The sequence below is a fragment of the Rattus norvegicus genome, chromosome 6, assembly GCF_021556685.1.
Source record: "Rattus norvegicus strain SHRSP/BbbUtx chromosome 6, alternate assembly SHRSP_T2T, whole genome shotgun sequence".
NCBI lineage: Eukaryota > Metazoa > Chordata > Mammalia > Rodentia > Muridae > Rattus > Rattus norvegicus.
In genome coordinates, this window is record NC_141539.1 from 113,308,290 (window position 1) to 113,328,837 (window position 20,548).

Below are 20,548 nucleotides of genomic sequence, written 5' to 3' on the forward strand. Positions count from 1 at the left end.
GAATCTCCCCAAGGCCATCTGTGTTTCTGCAGCAGCAGGAGCTGTAGCTGGTGATTGGTTGTTTAGAATTTCATGCAAGATTTTGCACCTCTGTTCCAGAGAGGAGACATCTGCAAGAAGAACCAAAGCACAGGGCTTCTCTTTAAGGCTGTATACGAAATCACGGTACAGTAGGTGATGAGGAAACTGTCTGCTATGTTGTAGGGCAAAGGAAGGAAGAAGGAGTTTCTGGTAAAAGGAGGAAGCAAAAGCAGTGAGGTGTCCCCAAAGGTGAGCAGTGCCCTTCAGGAAGAAAAGCAGCAGCATGGACACCTACTGCAGCCAGCAGGCTTGTGTCAGTGCCTGCCCAGAACAGAAGGGCCCAACAGGAACTACCCAAAACTCAATCCCAAGTTGCTCACTACTGAGTTCCCTCAGAGATCACCCAGATTTTCCATGGGAAACTGAGGCCCATTGTCAGTTTAGTGTCCTCTCTGTCTGTAGTCAGCAGTGAACAAGTGTGCCCTAGGAAGTGGGCAGTCCTTAGTGTACAGGACTGTGAGGATTTCATTCTCTTTCTTCTTTTAAAGAAATCTGTATTTGGAGTCTTGCTCCAACTCTGAGGAAGAACTCTTCTCTCAGGCTGGGGTGAGGGCAAAGATATTCCAGAGCCCAGTTATTACTCACAGAGAGCTTTAGAGTGCCCCTTCCCTGGTAAGATCTTTCTCAGCTGTTTGCAAAACACCCAGGGAGGTGCTGCAGCCCTGAGCCAGGCAGCCTAGCTGTCTCTTTAAATGCCAGGGACTGTGAGGGAGAGGGAGGGGCCAACTCTGGAGAGCTTGAAATTCCTGGGCTCCTCTAGCAGTGTCAGGGTCAGGGCTCAGCCCAACTGATCTCCTCTTGACTGCAAGTCACTGAGTAAGGGAGAGGTGATGTATCCTCCCCTCCTGTAGCCACCAGCAGCTCCAGACCCACAGGACCTGGTTAGCAACTCCAGCTTGCTCCCTTCTTCCCTGCCACTCCCTCTCAGAGAGAGAGAGAGAGAGAGAGAGAGAGAGAGGGAGGAAAGGGACTCAGAAAGATCCTGGGATTTGAATCTTTCCAAGGAGGAAACATGCAGCAAAATCAGTTCATTAAATACCAAACTGACAGATTCCCACCTCTTCAGTTCAACCAAAAGGTAAGATTCTGGGGGAAAAGGCAGACAGGCAGGAGGCAAACCAACTACAGGTTTTATCCATTCCAGGAAGAGTTTGCACCTGAGACAATAGAAGTTTTCTGTGGCGAAAACCAAACTAGATTTTCTTTTTTTACTATTTTTCTTTTAAAAACTGGATTTGAAGACCACAACTTGCCACAGAAATGGATTGGGAACTCCTCCTGTTTTACTGAGGTTTCTCCTGGAAGTTGCTTGAGGTGTTAGGAAAATCAGGAAATGTTTCTGATTCATTATATTCTTCCTCTTCTTTTCATTACTTATTTGTTTTTTTTTAAGACTTTCTCCTATTTGATTGATTTATTAATTCAAAATGACATGTGTCTATCACTTAGTGTTGGGTTGCTCTTTTTTTTTAAATGATTTTATTTATTTATTTTATGTATATGAGTACATGGTCTCTGTCTTTAAACACACCAGAAGAGGGCATCAAATCCCATTATAGATGGTTGTGAGCCACTTTGTGATTGCTGGGAATTGAACTCAGGACCTCCGGAAGAGCAGTCAGTGCTCTTAACCACTGAGCCACCTCTCCAGCCTGGGTTGATCTTTTCTTTTTTTGTGACATTTTGAGGCTTTTGAGAATCCCAGAAGTGCAAAATAGGACGGAGACAAGGATTTCCTTTAGCTCTTAAGAAACTGAGGTGTGTGTGTGTGTGTGTGTGTGTGTGTGTGTGTGTGAGAGAGAGAGAGAGAGAGAGAGAGAGAGAGAGAGAGAGAAGAGGGAGAGAGAGAGAAGAGGGAGAGGGAGAGAGAGGGGAGAGGGAGAGAGATAGGAGAGGGAGAGGAGAGAAGAGAGAGGGAGTAATTGAGAGAGAGAGAGGGAGTGAGTGAGAGGGAGAGGGAGTGAGTGAGAGAGAGAGGGAGTGAGTGAGAGAGAGAGGGAGTGGGTGAGAGAGAGAGGGAGTGGGTGAGTGAGTAAGAGAAGGGAGTGAGTGAGACAGGGAGAGAGTTAGTGAGAGAGGGAGTGAGTGAGTGAGAGAGGGAACATCCCTGAATGAGAGCAAGCTAGTCAGAGTTGGGGGAAGGGGGGAGAAGGAGATGGAGAGAGGTGCCAGGGAGGGACAGGGAGGGAGAGAGAAGAAAGTGTTGAGGAGTGTTCTGAATGTGCTTGTCATCCTTCCCTAGAAGTTATAGGGGCTCCATGATGCAAGCAGCCCATGGCTGCATCCTGACAGCCTGTGTTTGAGGTACTAAGAGGCTTTCCCAGGCTGTTGGTTCTTGATTCTTGATGAGGGATGTATAGGCCCCGCACTGCATGTTTCAGTTTTGCTCTCAGGCTAGTTGGAGATACTAATGGTTTCAAATGTGTGGGAAAGTCTTTTACCAGCTTTCTCTGCTCCACACTAAGGTTGGACATGAACGATCCTAAGTGGGGGTTGGAGATGGTTGACCTTGACGGGTGTTAGACATGAATGACCCTAATAGGGGTTAGACATGAACGACCTGAATAGGAGTGAGAGATTCTAGCCAAAAGTATATCTGATTGTTAGGAGGTGGACTGGCTGGCTTTATGTGTCAACTTCACACAAGCTGGAGCTATCACAGAGAGAGGAGCCTCCAAGAGACCCAGCTGTAAGGCATTTTCTCAGTTGGTGATCCAAGGTGGGAGGGCCCATTGTAGGTGGTGCCATCCCTGGGCTGGTGCTCTTAGGTTGTACTAGAAAGCAAGCTGAGCAAGCCAGTAAGTCACATCCCTCCATGGTCTCTGTATCAGCTCCTGCTTCCTGACCTGCTTCAGTTCCAGTCCTGACTTCCTTTGGGGATGAACAGCAATGTGGAAGTGTAAGCTGAATAAACCCCCTCCCCAACTTGCTTCTTGGTCATGATGTTTGTGCAGGACTAGAATCCCTGACTGACAAGTTGGTACCAGGTGTGGGGTATTCCTATGACAGTCTGACCATGTTTTGGGGAGGACTGTGGAAGAACTTTGGAACTTTGTGCTAAAAGAGCCATTAGGTATTGAGAGCTTCTGTAGGAGCTTAGAGGATAATGATGAGAACAGCACAAACAATGGAGGCCTGGCTTATGAAATCTCAGAGGGAAGATTAGAGACTTATCAGGGCCATTGCTGTTTTGATTGTGAAGATTCTGTGGTTTGGGTTAGTACCAAGATAACAGAACTACTAAAGCAAAACATTTGCATTCCTGGGACCATAAAGCTGGTCAGCTGGAGCTAAGAAACTAGTGGTGATTAAGAAGAGAACAGCATCACGGAGGTGAAACCTTCTGGGAAGTGTTTACCCAGAGCACAAAGAGGCTGAGGCTGTGTTCCAGAGACAGCCAAGGTTGGACCTTGTGCTGCAGCTGTACTTGGTAATGGATGGGAGGCGTCCATGTGATTCTGGTTCTCAAGGCCTGAAAGGGGTCTGAGGCCATGGAAATCCACTGGTGAAGGTGCAGCGTGAGTTGCAATTGAGGGGCCAGGACCGAAGGGGTCATGCAAAGGTGTTGAGGCTTGGTACCCTGAAGAGAGGCTATTGCTAAAGCCTAGTTGCAACAGGAGAACCCAATCTGCATATGCAGCAAGTGTGCACTCATGGGAGGTCACCAAGGAAGTTCTCCAGATTGACTTCAGGGCCAGCTGAGCCTAAGAGCCCTCTCCTCAGTACACACTTGAGGCACTTGGAGGAGGTGTAACTCAGTTTGGTTTTCCTACACTGCAATGGTGTTATGGACAGTTAATGTGCTGGTGTGCCTCTGTGTTCTGCTAAGCATTTCCTAGTGTGTCCTTTTTCTCTGACCCCATTTTCCCTCTCTTTTCCCTTCCTTCTTCCTCTTTCCCTCTCCTCTTCTTCCCCCTTCCTCTCCCTTTCCTTTTCTCTTTCTCTTCTCTAGACAATCTAAACTGCTTCACTCTTTTCCGAAGCTGCTCGCCTTGCCAGCTGGAGATGACTGGGATATAGGAATCCTGGTCCCTCCAACCCCAAGAACACTCCTTCTGTGTGAGATCCTTCCCTTGCTTTGGTAGCAACAAAGGTTTACTCAAACCATAGGAGGGAGGAGCGTCAGGTAGTGTTCTGTTCCCTGCTTTGCAGGTGGGTAACTCAGTCTTGATGAGCCCTGAAGCAGGCTGTCCTATAAGACAGCTGTTGATGTGAGCAGCCCTCTTGCCCCCCCCCTTTTTTTTCTTAAAGATGGAAGGGATCCAAGCTCTGTGACCCAGGGAGGAGCTTGACACATTATGCAGGAGTGACTTCTTCCCCTGGAATGAGTGCCATAGACTTTTTGTGCCAAATGAGTGCCAGCTGTTTTGAAACTAAAGCGCAGCCCTGGAAGGTACAGAAGGACAGAGAAGATGGAGGGCGTGTTTGTTCAAACCAGCTTGAGATGGCTCCTGGGCTTGACAGTCTCTACCAAAGCTGGGGGAGTGGGTGTATTTCTAGGCAGTTGGCTGCCTGCTGGGAGTGTGCTGTTCCTTGGTGACTCACTGGCCTGGGGTAACCTCAAACAGCACAGTAGCAGGTGATCTTGGGAAGGGAGCAACTCTGACCTTGAACTACCTATAAATAGACATCCTAAATGAAATGTATCATGTTGTAGTATGAGTGGGTCCCCTTAATTTGATGGAACCATTAGATAAGTTTGTAGCCATGGGAGGAGCTTGAGTGGCTGTACAGGGTTTGGGAATATCCACCTCAGGGTGGGGGTGGGGGAAGCCCATGGAAACAGCATTTCCTGTCTCAGGAATCCCATTGGCTTTCACAGCTGGGTCTCAGAGTCACCTGACAATGTGTCTGAGTCTTGTTTGAGGGGTCCTGAATATCACACTCTGGGCTTGGGTCCAGCAACCTGAGATGTAAAAGGCTTCCCTGTACCTGCAGGGGATTCTGGTCATTGGAACCATAGGCTTCTAAGATCATTTAGTGCCGAGGTTATAGGTGAGACACTATGCCTGCTAAGTTCAGAGTTTAATTTGCTCAGCAAAACTTAAAATACAAGAGCATTTTTGGTAATTATTAATGCATAGATCAGCCCCCTTAAACGTAGAGACTATAGTGATGTCCTAATTTTTGTGGCTCAGATGGAGTTATATGATTAGAAATAGGATCTGTGTCCCTTCTTGGTACATGCCAAAGCCACTGTAGTGTTTCCCCTTACATTCTGTTAAACTTAGTACAGAGCCTTAGGACTTCCACCACCATCTGGTAGATTCATGTTTCCATACCACAAGTGTTGATTTGAAACCTTGAAATCTCCTAACATTGACCTTTGAAACAGGTTTTTTGTCCCAGTTCATCCTTTCATTTAGCAAATCCATGGTATCTGCGCATTGCTCTCAGTATCTACAGCACCCTGTCTGAAGTGATCAGGTAAGAAGCTTACTGTCTTAAGGTGGTTTCTTTAGTGTGCTGGCTTTCTGTTGCCCTGACAGAATACCTGACATAGACCGTTTAAAGGAAGAAATCATCCTTTCAGAAATCTGTCTTTCAGTCCAGTTTTACTCAGGCTTGTTGGGTTTGTCTTGGCCTAGTCCGTCATATTGGTGGCAGAAGGTGGAGGAAGGCTGTCTACTTCATGAGAGAATGAGTAAGAGTCAGAGGCCCAAGTGTTCTTTCAAGGACAGAACCTCCCATTGCTCTAACATCCTCCACTAACTAGGCTCTATATCCTAAAGGTTCCCACTTCCAATAGCACCACAGGCTGGAAACCAAGCCTTTAGCATAGGGGCCAATGAGGGATATGAAGAAGTGAAACCATGAGCTAGAGAGATGGCTGAGTGGTTAAGAGAGATGGCTGACTGGTTAAGAGCACTGATTGCTCTTTCAGAGGTCCTGAGTTCAAATAGATGGTGGCTCACAACCATCTATAATGATATTTGATGTTCTCTTCTGGTATGTTTGAAGACTGTGACAGTGTACAAATATCTATATATGTATATGTGTATATATATGTGTGTGTGTGTATAAAATGTACATGTATATATATATATATATATATGTTATATAAATCTGTTTTAAAAACTATGAAACCCAAAGATGGGAAGTGTTTTTTAGAATGATTACTGTATTGTTTTAAAATGAATTTTGGGGGCTATTTTGCCTACTCTCCAGTTGTTTTATGAGGCTCTGATATTACTAATCATGAGGGTCTTTCAGAAGTTTCCCTCTGGTTGTAGAAAGACTATTTGGTATTTATTTATCAGCCATAACTGAAAAGCTTACCTGAAGAACAACACAGTAGTAGCCTGGAACCCCATGATACTCTTGATTGGGAGAAACTGATTTTAAATATTTCTATGCAGTGGTGGTGGAGACAGTGGCAGCAGAGGCAGAGCCAAACGCCTTTAATCCTACCACATAGGAGGCAGATGCAGGAGGCAGGTAGACCTGAGTTTGAGGGCAACCTCCTACATTGTGAGTTTCATGGCAGCAAAGGCCACAGAGAAACCTTGTCCTGAAAAGAGCAAGCAAACAAAAATTATTACGTCATTTCTTCCTTCCCTTCACCCTTCCAACCCGTCTCCGATTTCCCATCACTTTAATGATTTGGGTTGGTATTCTAGTTCAGAGGTCACAGCTAGTTTGATCCCATAGCAGCCTGCATAGTCCCACTTGGCATCATGAAACCCAGCCAGGAAAAAGGAATCTTCTACACAGACATGATGTCATGTGGCCTGGACTGGCCTCCTCCTTGCTTAGCAGGGATGATCTTAAATCAGGGCATGTCTTGCCTGCTTCCCAAAGGCTAGAATGACAGATGTGTGACATTTTACCCAATTATTATCTCAGTTCTAACAGAAACTTTCAAAGCCTTGGCTCGTGAAAATGGTCCCAAATAAGCATCAGACAGATGGGACTGCATGCTTTTCTGCATAGGACCATCAGGCTTAACCAATAAATTCCCTTCCCAGAAATTCCTCCCTGCAAAAGGTATTTAATCTCAGGCCCACCTCCAGAGGTGGGGAATGGATTATTGCATCCACATTCTGCCCTGACAACAAGTGTTTAAAACCATGCAATGTCTCTTTTCATCCAGGGTCTACCATGGAGAGATATGAAGAAGTCCTTCCCTTACAAAGCCACAGATGACAAAAGGATTTTCTGTGCTCCCTAAAACCTCTGCCAGCAACTCTGCATCCAACAAGTTAAGGAAAATCCTCTCTGGTAGCACAGGCCAGTGCCCACCCTGTTCTGACCCTGCTCAGGCTAGAAGCTGTCCACAACCTGGAGGCCCCCTTCTCCAATCTCTGCACTTCAGGACTCAGAGAAGGGCATGGACCTGACCTTCCTCCTCGAGAATCCGCTCCTGCTCTGCCTCTCCAAGCTTTAGGGTGAGACGCTTGGCTCTGCGGCCATGCTCAGCTTTCAGCTTCTCCTGATGGCCCAGGGCATCTCTGCTACTCTTCTCCATCACTTCCTATAAGTACCGGAAGTCCTTGTGCAACTTCTGCTCCTTCAGCTCGTCAAACCTCTTGAGCTCTTTGAATGCCATCTCTGAGAGGGCTCGTACCCCCCCCTTTTTTAAATATATATTAGATATATGTCTTTACTTACATTTCAAATGTTATTCCCTTTCCCAGTTTCCTGTCCGCATAAGCCGGCATCCCCATACCTCCCCCATATGGGTGTTCCCCCCATCCACCTCCCTTACCACCCTACCGATATTCCCCTGCAATGGGGGTTCAAGCTTGGCAGGACCAAGGTCTTCCCTTTCCACTGGTGCCCCAACAAGGCTATTCTCTGCTCCATATGCAGTTGGAGCCCTGGGTCAGTCCCATGTATAGTCTTTCCATAGTGGTTTAGACCCTGGAGGATTTGGTTGGTTGGCATTGTTGTTCTTACAGGGTTACAAGGCCCTTCAGCTCTTTCAATCCTTCCTCTAATTCCCCTAAACAGGGTCCTCTTCTAAGTTCAGTGATTTGCTGCTTGCATTGACCTCTGTATTGGACATACTAAAACCATCCAATGGAAGAAAGATAGCATTATAACAAATGGAGCTGGTTCAAAGAAAGAACATTTTCAACAAATGGTGCTGGTTCAAAGAAAGAGCATTTTCCACAAATGGTGCTGGTTTAACTGGAGGTGAGCATGTAGATGAAGCAAATCGATTCAATCTTATCACCATGTACAAAGTTTCAGTCCAAGTGGATCAAGGACATCCACATCAAACCAGACACATTCAGACTAATAGAAGAAAGAATGGGGAAGAGTTTCAAACACATGGGCACTGGGGAAATTTTCCTGAAAACAACAATGGCTTCCGCTCTAAGATCAAGAATCAACAAATGGAACCTTATAAACCTGCAAAGCTTCTGTAAGGTAAAAGATACTGTCATTAGGACAAAATGGCAACCTACAGATTGGGAAAAGATCTTTACCAATCCTACAACTGATAGAGGGCTAATATCCAACATATACAAAGAACTCAAAAAGATAGACTCCAGAGAACCAAATAACCCCAAAAAAATTGGGGTACAGAGCAAAACAAAGCATCCTCAGCTGAGAAATATCGAAAGCAGAAAAGCACCTAAAGAAATGTTCAACATCCTTAGTCATCAGGGAAATGCAAATCAAAAGAACCCTGAGATTCCACCTCACACCAGTGAGAATGGCTAAGATAAAAAACTCAGGTGACAGCAGATGCTGGCGAGGATGTGGAGAAAGAGGAACACTCCTCCATTGTTGGTGGGATTGCAGACTGGTACAACCACCCTGGAAATCAGTCTGGAGGTTCCTCAGAAAGTTGGACACTCCACTATCTGAGGACCCAGCTATACGACTCCTGGGCATATACCCAAAATATGCTTCCACATACAACAAAGACACGTGCTCCACTATGTTCATAGCAACCTTATTTGTAATAGCCAGAACCTGGAAAGAACCCAAATGCCCTTCAACAGAGGAATGGATTAAAAAAATGTGGTACATTTATACAATGGAATGTTACTCAGCTATCAAGAACAACGACTTCATGAAATTCATAGGCAAATGGAATGAATTAGAAAATGTCATCCTGAGTGAGGTTACCCAATCACAGAAAAAAACACTTGATATGCACTCATTGATAAGTGGATATTAGCCCAAAAGCTTGAATTGCCCAAGATGAAATCCATAGATCACAGGAAGCTCAAGAAGAAGGATGACCAAAATGTGGATGCTCCCACTCCTTCTTGAAAGTGGAAAAAATGTCAATAGGAGGAGATGTCGAAGTAAAGTTTAGAGTAGCGACTTAAGGAACGGCCATTCAGAGCCTGCCCCACATGTGGCCCATAGGTATACAGCCACTGAAATTAGTTAAGATTGATGAAGGTAAAAAGTGCATGCTGAAAGGGGTTGGATATAGATCTCTCCTGAGAGACACATCCAGAGCATGCACCGTCCTCTCTTGCTCCTCCTGCAACCACCTCAGGCCCTCTGATGCTCTCCTTCTGCTGGCCAATTTGTACATTCAGAGGCATCCTTCCACTCTGAAGGCCTGAGAGCACTGAAGTGCCATAGAGTCTGTGATCGGGGACTCACATGTGCCCTGGGTTCCATTTGCTGTTGAGGGTGAGGGGATTGGCAGGGTACTTAAGCCAGGACACTTAAGGAGTGAGGATTAGTACCAGTCTGAAGCAGATCTGGAGGATCATGAATTATCCTCCAGGTAAGAGAGCCTAAAAGAATTATCCTCTCGAGCTTGACTTAAGGGACTCCACTCAGTGGTCTCATAAAAGTTGAAGCATGGAGTGCCATCCCAAAGGGGTCCTAGAGGAAGCACTTAGGAAATATCAATATATAGGCAAAAAAGGAGGAAAATGAAAGTGGGTGGGAAGATCAGCTGGTGTTTGGCTACAGGGACTGGGCCTAAGTACTGGAAACAGGGCCCAGTGGCAGGGGCCTTGGAGAAGACAGACACACCTTGGCTTTCTACAAGCTAAGAGCCGAGCAAATTGTCAGCCATCTCCTGAAGGATACTGGAGAGGAAGGGTTCAGCGAAGTGACAAGGGTCCCTTCTCTCCCCTCCTTATACCTGTGAAAATGGGAAAGGCCTGTTCTGGATGTGTCTGTGACTCCTCTAGAACTACCTATCCTGCCAAGAGAGTGACAAACGGCTGTCACGCATAAGAGCCTCATTCACATGGTACAGGTAAATAAAAACACACAGACGAATTTCTCAACCTGACAGGATACTTCAAAACCAGTTGCTCTATTGTTAACCCCCTAACCCCTGGCCTCAGACATAGTGTTCAGAAGGACATCAAGAACTCCAGAATGATGACTTCAGAAAACCTCTGGGGACAGGGACTCCCTGTGCTGCAGACATTTGTCCAAGAACTGCTGCAGACGCATCAGAGATCCCATCTATCCTGAGCTCATGATGGCTTTAACTCTGGGCAAGTAGTCCTCTCTAATGACAAGGACCATCTTCCATACTGGACCTGGTACTGCTTCATGAGGGCAGTCCCACACACCTCCAGGAAGTCAAACAGGAGAGTGGGTATCACATCCAGGAAAGGCTCCAAGTTTAAGGCCTATTCCAATGACCACCAGTCATAATGTAAGCCATGAGGGTGAGGTTCTGACCTGCTTTTGTCAGGCCGCTGGAACGGGATGATTGTGGCAGATAAATGAATCATCCCAGCCATCTGTTTTAGAATATTGTCATGTTGCTCAGCCTTGGAATATGTCAATTTGTAGGCAAGCTTCCATTAATAATCTTCAAACCCATCGCTTCCTTAAAGGCTGGGTACAAAGAAACGGAGTAGGGACGCTGCCTGTGGAGCTGAGAGAGGATGAGGTCTCCCACTCTGGGGTGGAGCATCCAGATCCCAGAGGCCACGGCCACAATGGGGAAGGCCGCTTTGGGGTGAGAGGCCACTTCAACTCCCCTTGCTTGACGAACTTCTCTGCCACTTTGTACTGGACAAGGTCCAGCCCCTGAGGGTTAAGAGTGACAGACATGGGAGGCCCACCAGATTGCACAGGTTGTCCAGAGAGCAGGCTGTGGAGTTTGTCGAAGACCTCCTTGAGCTTTGAACCTGCGCTGCTGGAGATCTGGCTCACTGGGATGGTGGCTGCCTTCTGCAAGTCCATCTTGATCCTTCTGTCCTGACTGTCCTTGCTGCTGCTCAGGTTTTCAAAAGCCAACTCGCATTTGGCAGAAGCATCCTGAAGTTGCTGGTACCAGTGAGTGCATCGTCCCATCCTGGACCTGCACCTGCAGGTCTTTCTTCGCCTGAGTCCCTGCTGGGCTTGGGCTGGTGGCAGAGGTCTGGGCAGGAGCCCTCGGGCGCTGAGGGCCCTGTGACTCCTGTCGCTTGATGCAGGCCTCCTCCTCCTCCTCCTTTACTTAGGTGGCTCTGGAGATCTCCTGCTCTAAATGGATGAGAAGGTCCCTCATTTCCTGCAGGGCTCCCTCAGCCTCAGCTTGGTTCTCTGCTGTGGGATAGCCAGTGTCCAAGGTGGTGGGAAGGAGTCCGGAGATGAAGCCGCACAGCTGCTTGCCCCGGCTCTGGAAGGCAGACAGGTCCACGTTCAGGAGGTCTCTGTGCTGCTGAAAGGAGGCCTCCAGCTGCTGGTTGAGACAGGACCTCCTCTTGCACGGTGTACAGGCTTCGTACACAGATCTGGCCTTCCTCCTCAGGAATCCGCTCCTACTCTGCCTGCTTCTTGTGCTGCTGCTGCTTAGCCTCTCCAAGCTTTAGGGCGAGAAGCTTGGCTCTGCCGCCATGCTCAGCTTTCAGCTTCTTCTGACAGCCCAGGGCTTCTCTGCGACCCTTCTCCATCCTGTCCTGGAAGTCCCGGAAGTCCTTCTGCAGCTTCTGCTCCCTCAGCTGGTCAAACCTCTCCAGCTGTTGGCATGCCATGTCTGAGAGGGCTCGAACCTTCCTCTCTTGCTCCTCCGGCTGCAGCCTCAGGCCCTCTGCTGCTCTCCTTCTGCTGGCCAATTTGTAGTTTCAGATGCAACCCTCCACTCTGATAGCCCGAGAGCACTGAAGCGCTATAGGGTCTGTGAACAGGGACTCATGAGTGCTCTGGGTTCCATTTGCTGTTGAGGGTGAGGGGATTGCAGGGTACTTGTGCCAGGAGACTTAAGGAGTGAGGATTGGTTTTGGCCTGCAGCAGATCTAGAGGATGGTGAATTATCCAAGTGGGTGCCATATCTGGCTTGTGGTGTGAGGTGGTGGGTGGGATGTGATCTACCACCCATCCGGAGAAACAGGACAGTGTGGGAAATGAGATGCATTATTCTAAATCATGCTAGAGTCTCATAAGTCCCTTGTGCTCACAGTGCAGGAGGCCTTTTGTGAGGGACACCCTCAGGGTTTCCCAGTAGGGATCATTGCACATCATTGACCTTTCAACTAATTATATTTGAAATAAGGTCTCATTTGAAATCTATTTTGGAAAGCATTTTTTATCTTGATGTGCAACATTTTATTTCTTTATAAAACACACAAAGACTTTAGCTTTTGGAAAATTATGTTTAATCCCAGATTCGTATATTTCTTCCCAATACCAAACGTTGAATTAGTAAGGGATATTGCAATCCATTCAGTACAAGGAAAATATTACAAAATATTTACAGGAAAATTTTAAAAATAACTCAATCACAAAAGTCAAGTTGGAATAATCTTTTTTCCTCCAGAGTTTTCTACTCTAGTCCACACTGCACATGAGTGAAAACGAGTAACTAAGACCTTCCCTACAGAATTCCCAAAATAGAGAGGGGATGAGACGGAGGATGCGGTGATGTCAGAGGGAACAGGGGTGGGCAGGGTTCATTCCTTCACGTCCTGGTCGATTATAAAGAAACGCGTTGTGTGGGGGAATCCCAGCAGACAAACATTAGGAGGCTCCTGGAACGGGACTTGGACAACACCTGACAGTGGACATTGCTCTTCCCTCTAAGTTTAGCAAGAGTCTGTTGTTCCACAATCCAGTCCTCTGGAGAGAAGCCTGTCCTGGCAGGAGACTCTGTCACAGCAGCCCTTCCATCTCTTTCATAAACGCTTCATAAGCATCGTCCTTAGTTTGTGCTGAAGCAGGAAATGAGGGACCCCATCTTGGGGCTGCTTTGGCAATGGGCACAGCAGCCTCATCCTCCAACCTTCTTTGGAAAACAATATCATCTTTATTCTCACGTCGCACTCTCAGTGCAGTGGGCACGAACCGTGTGATGTCTGCCTTGGGATTAGTGATCTGGGGCTTGGCACTGATGGTCACTGTGGCTTTCTTCGCCATGGTGACTACACTTGCACCTTCTGCCTTTGGTCCCTGAATGAGGCTGGGCAGGGCAATCACCACCCCTGGGTTGGGCAAGAGACCTGTTGTGAAAAGGGAAAGTGGAGCAGGTTCAAGAGGAGGCACCAAGGATGGGCAAATCATCCCAGGATGAGGAGGGATCCCTGGAGGTGCAGGAGGAAGCCTTGGCAGGGACTAGAGTAGTAGCCTAGTGGGGACTAAAGTAGAAAATTCTGGAGGAAAAAAGATTATCCCTGGAAGTACAGGAGGAACCCTTGAGGGGCTGAGGGGGTAGACCTGGAGGAGGACCTGGGGAAGGGCCCGGAGGTCTACCAGGAGGAGGTCCTTGAATTCCTGGCATTCCAGGTGGTCTCAGGAATGCACTAGCCCTTGGAGGTGGCCCAGGAGGAGGGCCTGTAGGTGATCCAGGAGGTTGAAGAGGTGGTGGTCCTGGCATGGGAGGTGCTTGTGTCTGAGGAGGAATGGACTGTGGAGGAGCCTGGTGTTGTGAAGAGGCAGCAGTTGTGCCCTCAGAGTGGGAATCTTCTTTATCCTGCTTCTGCGATTGTTTCCACACTTCAGAACCTTTAGAGTCTTGCTCATCCTGCTCCTCTGAAAATTGCTCTACTCCCCGTCCTTCCTCAGGGATTTCCTGACCTGCCATTCGCAGCATCATGGCTTGAAGAGGAGTCAGCTCCTTTATGCTGTTCTTCCTTGATTTCCCAGGCTTATCAGCACATCGCACCCTCAGACCTGACCTTTTCTCTTCAGTCTTGTTGCTCTCAGTACCACTGGGGTGACTCTCTGAGTCCAATCTGTCAGGGTCTCTGTCCCCAGTACTCTCATGATGTGTATCTTGCTCCATGTCCTCCGGATAGCCATCCTCCTCCCTGGTGCTGGACATGTCCTCATCATGACCACGCTGAGCAAGCTCTGGGCTGTACAGCATGTCTTCATCTTGTCTCTGAGGGGGAAGACCTAGAGCAAAGCCCTCTTTACAGCCATCCACCAGCAGAACTTGAGAAGGAGGAGGGCCAGGTGGAGGGCCGGGTGGTTTTCTGCCAGGGGGCAAATGTGGAACACCAGGACCCTGGAGAGGCAGGACAGGAACTGCTGGGGTTGGAGGCCCATATGCTGAGGCTTTCCTCAGGATGGAGGGCGGCTGGGCACCAGGAAGGGGAATGTCCTGGATGAAGACTTTGGAAGGAGCATGGGGCATGTCTGGCAAAAGGATGCTCTCTAAGTCCACATGCTGAGCATTCTTGACCGCATCAAAATACTGGATCCGTTGATTTCTCTTTTGTTCATATGCTACCTGTAGCTGTCTCAATTCTTTGTACAAATCTGGATTTTCTTTTTGGTAAAGGTGTAGAATTCTTTCAAACGTTTCCCGCAGCCTTTTCAGCTTGGCTTTCAGTACTTTCTCATTCAGGTGTGGCACTGGGTTAAACTCCATTGCATCCAGGGTCTCTATGTCCCAGATAATCTGTTTGGGATCTTTCATCTTCAAAGCCGCAGCTCGAACCATCATGCGCTGTTTTTTGTTCTTTCTTTCTTTCTTTCTTTCTTTCTTTCTTTCTTTCTTTCTTTCTTTCTTTCTTTCTTTCTTTCTTTTTTTAAGGGATTGTGCTTTAATGGCAGCTGGGGAAGAGAACACTGGGGTGGCCCAGGCCAGCTGGGCCAAGGAGGCTGGCTTCTTGTCTTGAGGGCTGGTGTGCACATGGCTGATGTCCTGGGACTGGACTCTTGGGAAGGAGAGGGAAGCTCAGAAGTCCATGGATCTGTGTGCCAGGTAGTCCTTGCGGCCAATGTTGCTGACCTGCTTAGTCTGCATAGCTTCTAGTTTGGGGAAGTCAGTGATGACCAAGGCCTCCACAGAAGGTGCAGCCCCGTTCTCCTCCGACGTCCAGCATGGAATCATCCCCACAGTGCAGCACTTGCAGAACAGGTGGTACCTTCTGCTTGGCCTCCAGCAACAAGGCTTTGAGGTCCATGAGCACTGACTCATCGCAGGCCTTGTTGATAAAGGTGGTGGCGATGCCCGTGTTTCCCGAACGCCCAGTTCGGCCAATTCGGTGCACATAGTTCTCGATTTCTTCAGGCATGTCATAGTTGATGACGTGCTGGATGGCAGGAAAGTCTAGGCCTTTAGAGGCCACGTCCGTGGCCACTAAGACGTCCTTCTTGCCTTCCCGGAATGCCTCAATGGCCTTGGTCCACTCTTCCTGGTCTTTGCCCCCATGAATGGCCACAGCCTCAACTCCTTTGAGCAGGAGGTATTCGTGAATGGCATCCACATCTGCTTTCTTCTTTGCAAAGATGAGTACAGGTGGGGGCGTCTTCTGCAAGCACTCAAGCAGGTACACCATCTTGGCGTCCTCCTTCACATATTCCACCTCCTGGATGACGTCAAGGCTGGCTGCTCTAGCACGACCAACACTGATGGTGACAGGCTTGACCAGAGCACTCTTGGCGAAGTTCTGAATCTTCTTCGGCATGGTGGCACTGAAGAGCAGAGTCTGCCGCTGGCCCTTGAAGTAGGAGAAGATGGTACGGATGTCACCCTCAAAGCCCATGTCGATCATGCGGTCAGCCTCATCCAGGGCCAGGTAGCGGCAGATGTCTAGGCTGACCATTTTCTTCTGCAGCAAATCCATGAGGCGGCCCGGTGTGGCTACCATGATGTGCACACCATGTCGCATGGTCTCCATCTGCTCCTTCAGCGACACGCCCCCGATGCAGAGCGCGCAGTGCAGGAGAGGGGAGCTGTCTTCCTGCAGCAGATGGCAGTAATACTCCAGGATGCCATGGGTCTGCCGAGCCAGCTCTCGCGAGGGGCAGATGATGAGTCCATAAGGCCCTTCCCGCTTGGAGAAAGGCAACCGCTTCTCTTGTTCCAGGCAGAACATGATGACGGGCAGTGTGAATACCAGTGTCTTGCCTGACCCCGTGAAGGCGATGCCAATCATGTCCCGACCAGACAGAATGGGTGTTGGGTGGAGGATGCCCTTTTTCTTCAGGCCTCGAAGGATAGCTGCAGGGAGCTTCATTTCCTTGAAGCTCTTGATGGGTGGCGGGATACCGTCTCCTTCCACCAGGATGTGGTACTTCTTCCGAACACGCTCGTGCCGCTCTTCTGACATGCTCAGGACATAGCGCGGGGGTGTCCAACTAGTTTTGATCGGATCGTTGTAGGTAATGCCTTTGGCCATTTCCTTCACTGACATCAAGGCTCGGCCTTCAGCCACACTCTCCAGAATCTTTTCTTCTTCCTTCAGTTGCTTTTCCTTGGCGGACTCCTTGCGTGCTTCAGCCTTCTCTTTGAGGCGCTGGTGCTGATCCAGCAGGCTGACATTGGACTGAGGACCCAGCGTGATGTTGTCCTCGTCTCCTCCGGGCTCACTGCCACTGCCACTGTCCTGCTGCTCTTCCTCTGCAGCTCCCTTGCGTCTTTGCTGCAGCAGCTTCTGGAGCAGAAGCTGCCTGCGCTGCCGCAAGGGCACGTAGGGCACGTAGTCCTCATCTTCATCCTCTGAGTGGCTCGCACCTGCAGTCGCCTGGTTCCTGCGAGCTCGCTTCCGCTCGGGTTCCCACTCCTCCATCGTAGGCCGCACACATACGCAGTGCCAGGCCTGAAAAAACCACTTTTGTTCTTTTTCAATTCTCTCTACCGGGCTTCCCTTCTGGCTTGTTCTGTGTTGACAATATATTTGATTTTCCTCTTCAGTAAATAAAAAACAGAAGGACCGCCGAGTCCTTTCTGAGAAGGTGCCTTCTCTCCCTCTGTGTCCACCACCCAGGCAAGGCGATCTAGAAACCTCGAACCCTGGAAAGAATTCTTTTTATCAAATTTATGCACACAGCATCAAATCGTATAGCTTGATAAAAATTTAATCTCATCATTACGAGGTACATATACAAAAAGAGCAGTCTAAGGTTTCATAAAACAATAAACTCAGATACCATTTTAAGAGATTTTTAAGAAATTTAGAGTAATCAAGACTATAAGGCCATTTGTGTTTATCAGGCCCTTAGTACAGCACTAGAACTCTCCCAAATATGCACCACCACACTTTGAATGGACATGCTCAAAACAATAAAGAAAAAGAAACAAAAAATTGTTTTCAGAGCTGGAGATATTGCTCCCTAGTTGAAAGCACTGACTTTTCCTGCAAATGTCCTGAGTTCAATGTGTGTTGGCTACCTACATCTGGTGTGGGGCCTTCCCTTAAGAGTGGTTTTGTAAACAGTGAGACTCCATTGGAGAAAATTAACTTTTCCTCTGTGAGCAGATACTGGCTATAGTGCCTGGAACCAAACTACACAAGAACAGCCCATGCCCTGAACAACTGACCTGCTTCTCCAGCCGGTTTTGCTCGTTTTCATAAAGGACATCTAAAAACACTAGTGAGAGCCACCGGAACCTTTGTGATTGCCAAGCCTGGCCATTGTGAGATTTATCTTTTCACCACTGCTGAGGTAAGCACACAATACACACTGTACCCCTGGAGTTTTTCTTGTGGGCAAGCATTTCTAGTTCTACCTTCCTTTCCCCTCAGTCCTACTAATCTACATCATAGTGCCTGAAGAAGACTCGAATATTTGGTACCTCTAACCCTTAGCACAACTCACTTATTTTTCTGTACCAAGACTAGTCCCACACTACTAAACATTATCTCTTGGTTCTAGTTTCATTTCGGTGGCTGTGGTTAAACTATTCCAGCAATACACAATTTACAAGGGAGGCTGGGGGGGTGGTGGTGGTGGTAATCTGGCTTACAATTCCAGGATGCAGCACACCAAGAGATGTCAAGCCCACTAGCAAAATCCCACACACAAAAGCAAGAGTGACTTGCTTTCTTGCAGAGAAGGAAGGAGGGAGGAAAGCAGGCAGGCAAGGCAACTAATGAAAGATGCCAGGTTTGAGCAGCCCAGTCCTCAAGGAAGTCCTTAAGAATTTTTATCCATGGTTGTCACCCGGTGACCTCTGCTCCCCATCCTGGACACTCTGGGAAGAAAAATATGAAATACAACACAGAAAGAAACAAAAGGGCAATCCTTACAGCCCACTGGCTTGCTATGCTAATGAGAGACAAAAGAGCCTACTGAGGACAAGGTTAAAATGATTATGGTGGGAAAAACAGAAAGGCAGAGACCAAAACCTGGGCTGGAGGATGGGACAAAAGGAATGGATCTGTGTTCTGACCCACAACTCTCCTTTTCCACAGAGGAAAGCATAGTATTTGGGGTGGGGACAACACGATGAGCCCTCGCTGTCCAGTGGTTCTCTAGAGAACAGCAATTTTATTAGGCCGCAATTAGAAAAGTAGATCTGTAAAACTGATGGGTGTGACAGTGGGTAAAGGCTCTTGCTGCCAGACTTGACTACCAGAGGACAGCAGGGTCAGACAGAGCCAAAGACAACAGACAATCTCAGACTTTATGCACATGTCGTGGTAGCTTCACAAACACAGACACACACACAAACACATGTAAACAGAAACAGACACAAGCTTATGCTACATGCAACAAAAAGTAATAGAGATGTACAAATATATGTGTGTGTGTGTGTGTGTGTGTGTGTGTGTGTGTGTGTGTGTGTGTGTATGTATAATATATATATGTTTCTTTTCTTTTCTTTTTTTTTTTTTTTCGGAGCTGGGGACTGAACCCAGGGCCTTGCACTTGCTAGGCAAGCGCTCTACCACTGAGCTAAATCCCCAACCCCTTATATGTATGTTTCTACCAGTGTTTTATCTCCATGTATTCTGTAACCACATGCAGACCTGCTGCTCTAGGAGGCTAGAAGAGGGCTTTGGACCCGCTGGGTCCTAGAAGAGCAGATGTTTCTGAGCCACCTTGTGACTGTTGGGAATGAGTGCACTCGACTGTCCTCTCAGACCCAATAACATTCCCTTTTCAATCACTTACCACGGGCAACACTTTCCTTTAGTTATGTGGGGTGTGGGTTTGCTTCACTTTTGCTGGATGTTCATGAGTTTGCCTATCTCATCCGGTTGTCCAATTTAACCAGTTACCTAGCTTGTTTGAGCCACCCACCCCAGGAATTTACAAAGACCAAACACATAAACAAACAAAAACTCAAAAGACCTAACTTCTCTCCATCTCGGTTGTAAACCCTGGATACTGAAAGGTTTTCAGAAGTTGAAGTGAGCTGACCGAGGCTGAAGAGGAGGTCACTCACTCTCTACAGTACTCACTACTGAATCGGGAAGACTTGAGTTCAAGGCAATTCATTTAAAAAATGAAAACAAAGAAAGGAAGGAAGGAAGGAAGAAGGAAAGAAACAAAGAAAGAAAGAAAAGGTGGAAGCCATATAATCAAAGCCCACCAGCATAGTTCCATGGAGACTGTGGATTGAGGATCTTTGGACTTGGAAAGCAGTGGATGCTTTAAGTTCGGCTCAGAGGGCTATCTCATTAGGAATATGGAAGAACTGGTTCCTAACAGTGATTTGAATAAGGCAGAGCTATCCAAGAGGTTTCAGTGGGGAAGAACTTCAGTATGGGGCCTTAGGACTGATTTTTTGTAGTATTTTGGTGGAGAACATGGCTGCTTTTTGCCCTAGTTGGAAGAATGTGGACGAGGCTAAGGTTTGGACAGAGATACATGGCGTTGAGGAAGGAGATCTCAGAAATGCCCATCAGAGACGTGGTTCTCTGCCTACATCTAAGGAAGACCATTTGAAATATGCATAGCAAGCTTACAAAGGAGAGAAGTTAAAATATTGTGTTTGAATATGAAAGGGGCACCAGCACATTAAACACACGTGAATCCTGAGTTAACCCTATGGAACTGAACTGAGAGAGTGTCAGAGTTTGGCAAGGTACTACCGAGCAAGGAGTTTTAATTCCAGGCACCGTGGTACATTACTTCAATCCCAGGAGATACAGCCAAGCACATCTCTGAGTTCAAGGTCAGTCAGAGAGAGCAATTTGGAGTTGTAGAAAAACTTAAATGCAGGCCGGTTGGCACACCCCTTTCAGGATAGGAGATAGAAATATGGATGTTTGAGGTAAAGATCAATGCCCAGAGCCAGATCCATGACAGTCAAGCTTAGGCAGCGAAGGAGTTGGGAAAGAGGATGCCAGAGATCTTGTGGTAGAACAAGGGGACCATGTTGCAGACCCTTCCTGTAAGCAGCAGAACTTGTGAGCTTTGG

The 20,548-nt window shown here is 47.7% G+C and overlaps 1 long non-coding RNA gene and 3 pseudogenes across 2 annotated transcripts; 1 reads left to right on the forward strand and 3 right to left on the reverse strand.

The window, feature by feature from the left end:
* Positions 1 to 812: 812 nt before the first annotated feature.
* LOC148005404 (uncharacterized) lies at positions 813 to 18,378 on the forward strand. Its single transcript, XR_015623274.1, has 3 exons — positions 813 to 1,159; positions 7,175 to 7,469; positions 17,658 to 18,378. It is a non-coding gene; the product is annotated as an uncharacterized LOC148005404 (long non-coding RNA).
* Positions 10,402 to 12,471, reverse strand: Gle1-ps3 (GLE1 RNA export mediator, pseudogene 3; annotated as a pseudogene).
* Positions 13,102 to 14,905, reverse strand: LOC148005405 (WW domain-binding protein 11 pseudogene; annotated as a pseudogene).
* Positions 15,131 to 16,974, reverse strand: LOC100912568 (probable ATP-dependent RNA helicase DDX41-like; annotated as a pseudogene). The gene has a single exon (XR_015623272.1). The product of XR_015623272.1 is annotated as a probable ATP-dependent RNA helicase DDX41-like, transcript variant X2 (transcript).
* Positions 18,379 to 20,548: the final 2,170 nt, after the last annotated feature.